Genomic DNA, 11,711 nt, shown 5'->3' with positions numbered 1-11,711 from the left:
GTGCTTGCTTCAGCAGCACATGTACTAAAATTGGAACGATACAGAGAAGATTAGCACGGCCCCTGTGCAAGGATGACACGCAAATTCGTGAAGCATTCCATATATTTTTTAGGCAGTACATGGGCAACATATGTAACTTGAACTTTTGTACCCCCATAATAAGCTGAAATAAAAAAAATATATATCTGTGTAACCTGTTATTTGGGCCAGATGCTGAGGAAACACATATGAACAAGACATTGTTCCTGCTGCCACAGTTTATGGTCCTCTAGGGAAGACAGGCATGTAACAATCACAGTAAAACAGCTCATGTGTACCCTGTAACATGGCAACAGGAGGGAAAGAATGGTGAAGTCTTCCTGAGGAAGTAGCGGGAGGCGGTGGGATCTGATTCAAGTCTTGAACGAAGGGTAGGAGACATGGGCAAAAACGAAGACCTGCTTCATAAAGGGAAGATGTGTTAAGCATGGGGGCATGAAAGGCCAGTACTATTTTGAGAACAAGTTCCTTTGATTTGGCCAGAAACGTCAAGAAAGGCCAGCTGTTGCAACATCTTTGTAAGATGTCTGGACCACACCTTGTAAGCAAAATAGGGTCATGAAAGTTACTGAGTAATATAAGTAATTCAGATTTGATCAGATAATGAATATGTGAAGAAATAATCTCTGCCTACAGAAACAGAGATAATAACTCAACAGTCATTGATTCAATAGTGATTTAGAAATTTTTATTGAAACAATTAATATGGTAGAACTTTAAAAAACATTAAAGGTTCTACCAAGGTGCTGCTTTTGCACTGCCTTATCCCACAGAGGATATTTTATACTGGGGATGTATTGGGTGGGCATACAATGGTGTTAATGTGGCCAAAAGCACAGTCTCCTTGTATATTCAGTTGGCAGACAAAAGATTTTGTTTTGTGGCTGCCAACTTAATGAAGAGGTTTGCAACTGCATCTGCTGTTTGTAAAGGCTGTGTATGTGTGAGGAGAGTGTGGCTGCACCCATATCAGATCTTAACTTTAAGTTGATCCAAGTGCAGATTCTCTTTATGTGTTTTATTTCAGTGTCCTAGTGAAGCTCAGTGGTGATCCTTACAAGAAGGTTATTAGATGGTGCCAGTACACTCTAGTTGTCTTTGCTTTCCCCACATATTACTCCCGAGCTTTCTATAATCGTGAATTACAGCATAGATGTGCTTACCCCTCACATTTCTCAGGTGCCAGTGTTTTTCAAGAAAGATCGCTTGCATCATTTCTGAACTGTGGTGCCCTCCTGCCTTCTAGTTGTAATAGTAGATGAATAAAGCAGTAATAGAGATAAATAAACAACCTCCAAATCAATCCTTATACCCATATTTTTTGGTTATTTTTAAAAGCCATTTATCAGTTTAGTTTATCTTTAAGATACATAGCTCCAGACAAGAAAGTTTAGTTTTGGTTCCTGAATACTGGTGGTGACTATGTAAAAACATTATTTAAGCTTTCCTGAGATCTATCTCTCCTATCTCTGCTGAGTGGTAGGAGGGCAATTGCATGCTTATTCTTCTCTTTATTTAAGGTGATAATGTTTAGTGGAAGAGGGTTAGACTGGGATGCAGAAGACACAATCTAATTTCAACTTCGAAGTTTACTCACTTTACAATCTGTGATGGTTGATTTTACGTGTCAACCTGACTGGGCTAAGGGATGCCCAGGTATCCAGAAAAACATTATTTCTGGGTGTGAGGTTGCTTCCAGAAGAGATTAGCATTTGAATCAATAGACTGAGTAAAGAAGATCCTTCCTCACCAATGTGTGGGGGGGAGCACCGTTCAGTCGGTTGAGGGCTCAAATAGAATAAAATGGTGAGGAAAGGTGAATTTGTTCTCTCTTCTTTAGCTGAGACATCTATCATCTCTTGCCCTTGGGCAGTGGAGCTCCTGGTTCTTGAGCCTTCAGACTATGGGACTCACACCAGTGCTAGCTCTCCACCCGCTGCCTCAGTTCTCAGGCCCTCAGACTTGGACTGAATTAAACCGCCAGCTTTTCTGATTCTCCAGCTTGCAGATGGTATATTGTGGGACTTCTCAGCCTCCATAATCACATGAGCCAATTCCCATAATAAGTCTCCTCTTATATGTCTATTTATATCCTATTGGTTCTGTTTCTCTGGGGAACCTTGACTAATATATACTTTGTGCCAAGAAAAACTCAATCACTCTGTACTTCATTTTTCCTATATTCTTTATTTCTTCGTCATATGTTATCCCAAGTTGGGACTCTAAAACTTGCTTGATAAACTGAGTCTTTAGAGAGATCATGAAATAGAGAAAGACTTCAGGAGAGGATTTGAAAAATAGGAGTAATTTCTGGAAGGTAGGATGGCAAGATAGCAAGGAATTCAGGGAAGCCATGAGAGTTAAGAGATGTGCAAGGGAGTCCAGGGGCCAAGAGAACATGAGCTTGGTTTTGTTGAAAGAAAGTTGTGGGGATTATGGAAAATAATAATCATCATAATAAAAGGATAAACGTCAGATAGGAAAGAGCTTTAAAATACCTGATGTAGAAGGCTCTGGGGAACAAGGAGACAAAAAGAAGTCATGCCATGAAGTAACCGATGGGGAAGATTTTTTTTGTTTTGTAGAAGATAGGCGAGTATGAATCTCAAGCTGCAGACTAAACTCTGCTTATTGGAGTCTGAGGAAACAGCTTAGGGCTATTTAGTGAAAAACACCCTTGGAAAATTACATGTAGATATCGCTTTGTTTGTTAAACTATACTCTGCCTTTGTTCTGAGACTTTCAACATTAGAGCAGAAATGTGTTTGTTTAGAGATTTAAAAACATTTTAATCGACTTTATTTTTTGGAGCTCTTTTAGGTTTATAGAAAAATTGCACAGAAACTAGAGAGAGTTCCCACATACTCTCTCTTCCCTCACACACAGTTTCCCCTATTATTAACATTTTGCATTAGTATGATACCTTTGTAATGATTAATGAACCAATATTGATGGATTATTTTTAATTAAAGTACATAGTTTACCTTAGAGTTCACTCTTTGTGTTATATGGTTATATGGATTTTGACAAATGCATGACATGTATCCATCATTACAATATCATACAGCATACTTCAATTGTGCTAAAAATCCCCTCCCTGTGTTCATCCCTCTCTCCTCTTGAACCTCTGACAACCATGGATCTTTTTGCTCTCTCTCTAGTTTTGCCTGTCCAATACGTCATATAGTTGGAATCATATAACATATAACCTTTTCAGATTGGCTTCTTTCACTTAGCAATAAGCATTTAAGAGTCCGCCATATCTTTTCATGACTTGATAACTCTTTTCTTGTTAGTGCTGAATAATATTCTATTGTTTGTATGTACCATGGTTTATCCATTCACCTACTGGAGGACATCTTGGTTGTTTCCACATTTTGGCAATTAGGAATAAAGCTGCTATAAACATTCAAGTGCAGGTTTTTGTGTGGATATAAGTTTTCAGATAATTTGGGTAAATATTAAGTGTGATTTCTGGATCATATGGTAAAATTTTGTTTAGTTTTGTAAGAAACTGCCAAACTATCTTCCAAAGTGTGCCATTTTGCATTCCTACCAGCAATGAATGAGAGTTCCTGTTGCTCCACATCCTCATCAGCATTTGGTGCTGTCAGTGTTTGCATTTTAGCCATCCTATTAATGTGTAGTGGCATCTTATTGTTGTTTTAATTTGCAATTCCCTAATGACATATGATGTTTAGTATCTTTTTATGTGCTATGTGACATCTGTATATCTCTGGTAAGGCATCTGTTCAGTTCTTTTGCCCATTTTAAAATTGAGCAAAGTTTTTGTTTCCCATTGTTGAGTTTTAAGAGTTCTTTGTATATTTTGAATACAAGGCCTTTATCTGTTTCATGTATTGTGCTTTTGTTGTATTAAAAAACTCATCGCCAAACCTGAGGCCACCTTGCTTTTCTCTTATGTTTTCTTCTAGAATTTTTAAAGTTTTGTGTTTTACATTGTAGGTTTATGATCTATTTTGAGGTAATTTTTATGAAAAGTATAAAGTTTGTGTCTAGATTTGCTTTTTTTAATTTTTGCATGTGGATGTCCCATTGTTCTGCCAATATTTGTTGAAAAGACAATCCTTTCTTGATTGACTTGCCTTTGCTCCTTTGTCAAAGATCAGTTGACAACATTTGTGTGGGTCTATTTTATATTTTATTATATTTATATTTTATTAAAGGCTCATCAATGTAGTAGAATTAGCATGGGACTGGGAATCTGGAAATTTGGGTTTAATTTGGGCTCTGTCACTAAGTATCAAGTGATCTATGAGCAAGTACCTTAGTTAGGTTTTTTCATATATAAAATGATTGATTTAGAAACTCTGTTCTAGCTCTAACATTCTGTCATTCTAATATCAAGATTCTATTTGGGTATATTTGACTGAAATAAACTGAAGTAAGTATAATTATGTTGGATGTCATTTAGCAGGAGTCTTCTTTGGAGATGAAATTATAGTAAATGTGCATTTAGTATACATTTACTATTTGGAAATGTCAACTATCACACCACATGCATTATTTTTTCTACATATTTTCCCCCATAAATCTGACTTTGGAATGAATTTTCATGGACAGTAAGTGTGACAAATATTTTAGTCAATATAGTCTCTATCCATTATTATTTGTTGTATGTCTTCCACCTCATGCATAATGGGGGGATGAACATAAATATCTACTTCATTCATTCTTTCTGGAGGGCTTGCCTTACCAGGTCATGTTTCCTGTTTCCTAAGTTGTTGTGGTCCATGATTTTTAAATGCTTTTCTAGCTGAAGAAAAATCTGAGATAATCTGTGTTTTTGTTTCTCTGTCCACACATATAGCTTATTTTACTAAATTTTTGCCAAAGAGAGAAAGTAATAGTAGGTAATGCTTACATAGCATTTCACCATGTGCCGGACCCTATTCTAAGAACTTTTGATCTATTAGCTGATTTGGTCCTTACAGCAGCTCTGTGATGTAGGAACTACTACTATCTCTCTCTTACAGATGGGGAAACTGAGTTAAGTAACTCGCTCAAGGTTACACAATTAACAAGTGGTGGAGCTGGGATGAGAACCCAGGCAGATTGGCTCCAGAGTTCACTACAATGTCTCTAGGTTAAATACATTTTTATTTATTTTTAATGTACAGGCTTGAAATGTAAAGAACAGGAAGGGTACTGTGGTAGGCAGGATTCCAAGATGGCTCTCAAGTTTCCTGTCCCCCGGTGGGTTATCCCTGCCTGGTATTAACATAATCCCCTTCTCTCTCTTGAGTGTAGGCAGGACCTGTGCATATGGTGGGATATCACTACTATGATTATGTTACCTTGTATGGGAAAATACATTTTCAGATGTAATTAAAGTCCCTAATCAGTTGCCTCTGAGTTAATCAAAAGGCAGGTTATCCTGGCTGTGCTTGAGCTAATCAGGGAAATCCTGAAAGGAGATGATAGGTGGCTGTAGATTCTTCTGCTGACCTCAATGAAATAAGCCACGAAGGGTTCTGTAGCTGCAAGGAAATGAATTCTGCCACATGAGCAGGGAAGAAAACCTTGATCTCTGGAAGCTCCAGTGGATACCTTGACTGCAGCCTGGTGGAACCCTGAGCAGAGGACCCAGATGAGCTGTGCCCAGACTACTGACCCAGGGAAATTGTAATATAATAAAAATATGTTGTCTTAAGCTGCTACATTTGTGGCAATTTGCTACACATCAATAGAAATCGAGTATAGGGATATACTGTAAATGGATTTTAAAAGCTTATCTTAAAAAGTGCTCTGTGCAGTATCTATGTATTTTGCAGAATGTGCGTGAACCCACACACATCTTCACAGCTCTCCATACTCTCCTCTCACCTTCTAAAATTAATTACGCTTTTTATTCCAACTTGTTATTACCATAGGAGTAATACCTTTCATTTGCAACTCAGTACCCAATGGACATGTTACCTTAAAATCGCTTATATTTTCCTATTTGCTAAGTTCAGTGAACATTTTTCAGTTTTTTCCCAAATCACACCTAACACTGATCTTTTCCCTGGGTTTTAGATTCATATCCCACTATGTATTGGGCACCTCTACTTGGATGTCCAACAGGTGCTTCAAACTCAAAATGTTGCATTAGCTCCCTAGGGCTGCTGTAACAAAGTACTACAAACAGGGTGGCTTAAAACAACAGAAACGTATTGTCTTACAGTTCTGGGGGCTAGAAGCCCAAGATCAAGGTGTTGGCAGGGTCATATTCCCTCTGAGACTCTGGGTAGTCTTCCTGGCCTCTTCTTTCTTGGAGTTCTTCCTTGCATCTTCCTAGCTTCTGGTGGTGGCCAGCAATCCTTGGTGTTCCTTGGCTTGCAGCTGTATCGCTACAACCTGCCTCCACTGTCACATGGTCACCTCCCTGTGTGTCTTCACATCATTATCTCTCTGTGTGCTTACTTTCCCCCTTTTATAAGGGTACAAGTCATATTGGATGAGGACCCACCATTATGACCTCCTCTTAATCTGGTTAAATCTGCAAAGACCTTCCAAGTAAGGTCCCATAATAATGTCCCCAATGAAACTAATTATCTTCTCCCATTGCTCCTTTCTTATACATGCTTTTAGATTTCTCTCTCGGGGAGGCACTTTCTTGCTGTGGGTCAGAATGAGGGCTTTGACATCAGACACTAATGATGTGTGACCTTAGGAAAGCTACTTTAATCACTCTAAGACTCAGTTCATATAAATTGGGAAAATAATATGGAGTTTTATGAAAATTAAATGAGATATCTGTGCTTGGAACACTGTGTACCTTACACTCAATAAATGTTAGGTATTGCTATGGTTGCCCTTATAATTATTATTCTCTCAGTTGGTGGCACATAGGCTGGGAGTTTGCTTATTAAGAGATCAATAACCTGGACACATTTTGATCCTGCCAATAGTCTGAAAGGAAGGCAGGGTAGATTAAGATTCTTACCCTATGAAATGAGAATAGCGAATCATATTAATTAAGATATTTGCCCTGTTCATGTAGATGGTTAACTGTAGGACCAGGCTAGCAGGCAGTCTGTATTTGAACTCTTAAATCCACATTCTTTCCACCACATAATCCTGCCAGGACATATTCTTAGAAGGCAACTGCCAAACCAGATGAACACCATCCTATGTATATTTTTCTTATAAATATTGATTAGGATATTCATCTTAGAATATTTCTTTAAGGCATAGTCAATATTTTCTCCTCCTATATATAACTGATCCTTGAAGTTAGATCCCAAATCACTGGTGTTGCCTCTAATACCCTGCTCTGCTCCAATTTCTTCTCCCTCCTTCTTGCTGTCTTTTCAAGGCCAAAGGTGCCGACAGGTAGGAGAGTTGATGACTTTTACTCAAGAGGGAGCTACAAAATTAAATTCACCTTTTTCTTATCCATATGTTTACATCTTTGAGGGGACTTGTGCAGCTCACAGAATACGTGAGATGAATTATTGTCAAGATCTGTTCATTTTCTAGGAAACAATGATGGCAACACAACTCACATTTTTTGAGTGCATGGTGATGTGCCAGGCACCATGAGATAGCTCTTGTCCTTATTTTAATATATATTTTTTATTTCGATGGAAGCCCTTATTTCCAAACGACAGGGTCTAATGAATAGATTTTAGCAGAAAAATGATTTGGTGGCTCACAAAATCACCAGGAAGACTGGAGAAGCTGACTTGGGCTCTGTGCCCCAGAGCTGGTTCGGCGAAGACACCTCTGCCCACCACCTGCCCCCTCCTCCCTTATGCTCTTGCACTTCCGACATCAATGACCCAGGAAGGTGGATACAGGCATTACCTCCACTGCCCTTGCAGCTCCAGGAACTTGGACTTGCTGCAAACTCTCTCTGTCACCAGAAAGAATTCTTCCCAATTTCTTCTCCTTTGCATCATTAGTGCCCCGTTCAAAGCCTAAGGCAGGTTCATCAGAGTGGTGGAGGCTGTCAGTGTACTTGAAAAGTGTAGTGCAACTAGTAGCGGCATCAGTATCAGTTGAGAGTAGAACTGCAAATCACGCAGTTCGTTCCACTCTATCCTAATGAGTCGGAATCTTGGAGGGTATTTTAACGAGCTTCTCTAGGTTTGGGAAGCCCTGAAATGTACTATACTATGCACACTGAAGTTTTCAAAGCACTTCTTGTGGGTAACATATCCCTACCTGCAAAGGAGGCTGGGAAACAAAGTAACAGGCATTTTCAGCTTTATAGCAAGAGGTGGCTCAGCCTCTCCTAAGATTGACAGGGTGGGGGAGTCCCAAGATATAGGAAGGGGTTTCAGCTGTTCAGCAGCCAGAAAGGATGACAAATGTCCAGTATAGTTGCTGTTCTAGGAATGTCCTAGCTGGACCTTCTGCATCTGTAATGACTGACCAGTAGAGCTTCGTCTGCTTTGTTAATGGGTGTGTCAGTTAGTTCCCCCCGTTGACCCCCGAGTGGCAGGAGTGTCCATCTCCCCTCTTCAGAGGCTGGTATCATGCTTGCCCTCCCTTCAGTCCCCTCCCTCCTTTTCCCTCCTCCCTCTGCCCTTGTCCCTTTCTGCTTTCGCTCCTTCCCATTTCTCTTCCTCCCAGTGCTTCTAAAGTTAATTTGAGGTGTCTTCCCTTAAGATTTCAGGGAAAAGGTAAATCAGTCTTCCTCTATTAAGGGCTGCTGTAATCACTGGCTTACCGAGTTAATGCAGCTTTCAGGGGAAGTTCTTTTTGATTTTTGCTGGCAGGCTAAGAAATCATACACCCAGGGCTTGCTCCAGGCAAAGCGATGAAGCCAAGGGTTGATTTTTAGTGCCTCCAGGCTCTCCAGTTGCCTTCCCCTTCGAGGGTTCCCCTCGTTTCACTTTCGTCTTCAGTCACCGGCTGCCCTACCACCCCCCACAGACCTCCCACCAAGCAAAACTTGCTCTGAGGAAAGAGTGATAACTTTAATGACTCTGTCTGTCAATAACACACAGACTCACCTCTCTGAGAGTATTTGCTTTTAAAGGTTTTTTTTTTTTTGGATGAATTGAAGGTTTTGTTCTTGCTAACAACAAATTTTAAAAACATCAGTCAATTGGAGAAGTTATGATTTGTATCCACTCGCTTGGTGAATTAAGGAATCCTCCTCATAAACATCTCCCACTGTTTTCCCTATTGATTTTAATTTCCTACTTCCTGCTGTTATAGCTGGAGAATGTGCCAGAGATTTCTAACTCTAGCTATGCCTCATGACAAGGGGAAAGACCCTGGAAAGGGTGTGTTACTGTGACACTTTGATCCTCAGGAGCCGAGGCAGGGATGAAGCTTGCCCTCCCCACCACCCCTACAGCAAACCTTCACCCCCACGCCCATTCAGAGACTCCTTTTTATGAATCAGAAGGAGCCCTTGTTAGAATTGCCAGCTGTTGTGTTGCTCTCCTAGCAGGAGCCAGCTTCCTCCCAGTCTTGACTTCCTGACTATATCATTCAGGATCAAAGTCTCAAATAAGTCAGTCTGTTGTAGCACATTTTTTAACCTTTCAGAAAAGAGAAATGTGGCCTTTCTACTTTTCACAGTCCCAAACTTGAGAGACTAGTGGCCAGGTTGATCATACTACCTTGTCCTGGTGGAGAAAGTCACTCCCTTCCATAGGAGGTAAATGAGGATAAGAAGTTCCATTTTGCAATAGTGATCTTGCATTTGACCCCAAGCACTTGTAGTATGGGATAAACATCAGACTAGTGTGAAAGATCAAAGCAGAAATTACATGGGGAGAGTAGAAATGGAACCACATCTCACAGTGCCATAAATGCTATAATGCCAATATTTGTTTTTCTCTGTGGTTGTAATTAACTTTCAACATCTCAATTGTTAGTGCCAAACAATGACATTTATGTGATGTGGTTACTAGAGGTGAAGAAATAAATACAAAAGTGCATGATATAAAAACACCAGGGGAAAAAAATATAATAAATGTACACCACAGAGGGTTAATGTACCCAATACATGAGAGCTTTTAAAAATAGAGAAACCAGGAAAAGGCTGATGTCCCAGTTTGAAGACAGGCAGGGACAGAAAACTCATCCTTATTTCACATTTTTGTTCTATTCAGGCATTCAAAGGATTGGATGCAGCCCACCCACATTGGGGAGGTCAATCTGCTTTACTCAGTCTACTGACTCAAATGTTAATCTCATCCAGAAACACCCTCATAGACACACCCAGTGCAATGTTTAACCAAATACATCTGGGCACTCTGTGGCTCAGTCAAGTTGACACATAAAATTAACAATCACAAGTCTACCTTATATCAACTTGGCACTCATCCACATCTCCTTAAACCATACTTAATTTCCAAATAAAGACAATAATGTCATAATTCTGTTTAACATGACACAACTATCCTTTGTACAACTGAAAATGCACTAACCCCTTCCCCACAAGAAGAGGTAAAGTATTTGAGTGTTTACTTTCTCCTTGATATCCCATAACTTAAATACTGTCATGTCAAAGTAACAATACTTAAATATTATGATAATAAGTCAATACATCTTGTGTTACATAATAAGGAATACGAGGAAGAAAAATATATTTGCTTAACATGTATATAAATAAAATTGTATTAATATAATAAAATTAAGCATAAGATATTAATATTAATTCATACACATACAAACATACCCATAACAAAATAAGGAGGAATACTCACCAACAATTATAGTCTTAATTTCTGTAACTGGTCATGTGGTCATAGATAGCATTTATAACTACCTTCTTCCATTACCTATTTTGTCTTCCATTTGCTTTCAGCAAGCATGTCAGTTAGTTGTGGCTCTTTCCCTGGTGGAGTGAACCAAACCTTCATTCCTGAAGGGTCTGGGCTATTAGTAGTCCTGCCTGGGTTGGACTGTGTGGTTTTCCATTGACCTTAATCACAGGGCATGGTAATATGAAGAGATGCTCTAAGTGATCTTCTGTATTCCGGACGTACTCTTCCTTACCCACATTGTGGAGTAGCATCCCAATTTCCCTTTAGTAGTCAGGATCAAGCACCCCAGCCAGCCCAGGAACTCTCTTCTTTGCCCATTGATTCAGAGGCATGAAGAGTTCAAGGTGGCGAGAAGACAGTCTTCCATTTCAATGGGATCATTGTTGTGTCTTCTGGTGGAAGCATTCATACTTTTGGAGCTAAGACCTCTAGGTTGGGAGAGCATAAGGCCACAGGACCAGGAAACGAAAGTTTTGCTGGTGGGTTGCTAGGGGTAGTAGTGACTGGTGCCACTCCTATTTCCAACTCTTGATTCCTGGACCTGTGAATCCTGGCTGTGGTGGAGACAGCATCATCCTTTGGACATTGATTGAGAGCATATGCAGCCTCTGGAGAACCTTGCCCCAGCTCTGCAAGGTACTGTCACCTAGCTGGTACTGTACCTAGTCCTCAAAAGGCTTTTCTAATATTCTATCAAACCAACTGTTTCAGGATGGTGAGGAACACAGTAAGGCAAGTGAATGCCATGAGCATGTGTCCATTGCTGGGCTTCTTTTGCTGTGAAGTGAGTTCTTTGATCTGAAGCAATGCTGTGCAGAATCCCATGATTGTGGATAAGGCATTCTGTAAGTCCATAGATGGTAGGTTTGGCAGAAGTATTGGGTGCAGGGAAAGCACATTTGTATTCACAGTGAGGTCTATTTCAGTAAGAACGGA

The 11,711-nt window shown here is 39.8% G+C and overlaps 1 non-coding gene across 1 annotated transcript; it reads left to right on the top strand.

Annotated features, from left to right (window-relative positions):
* Nucleotides 1–107, top strand: LOC138383587 (U6 spliceosomal RNA). Its single transcript, XR_011233642.1, has one exon. It is a non-coding gene; the product is annotated as a U6 spliceosomal RNA (small nuclear RNA).
* Nucleotides 108–11,711: the final 11,604 nt, after the last annotated feature.

The sequence above is a fragment of the Eulemur rufifrons genome, chromosome 5, assembly GCF_041146395.1.
Source record: "Eulemur rufifrons isolate Redbay chromosome 5, OSU_ERuf_1, whole genome shotgun sequence".
In the NCBI taxonomy this organism is placed as follows: Eukaryota; Metazoa; Chordata; class Mammalia; order Primates; family Lemuridae; genus Eulemur; species Eulemur rufifrons.
The sequence above is the reverse complement of the archived record's forward strand: the minus strand, read 5'-3'. Positions and strand labels throughout refer to the sequence as shown.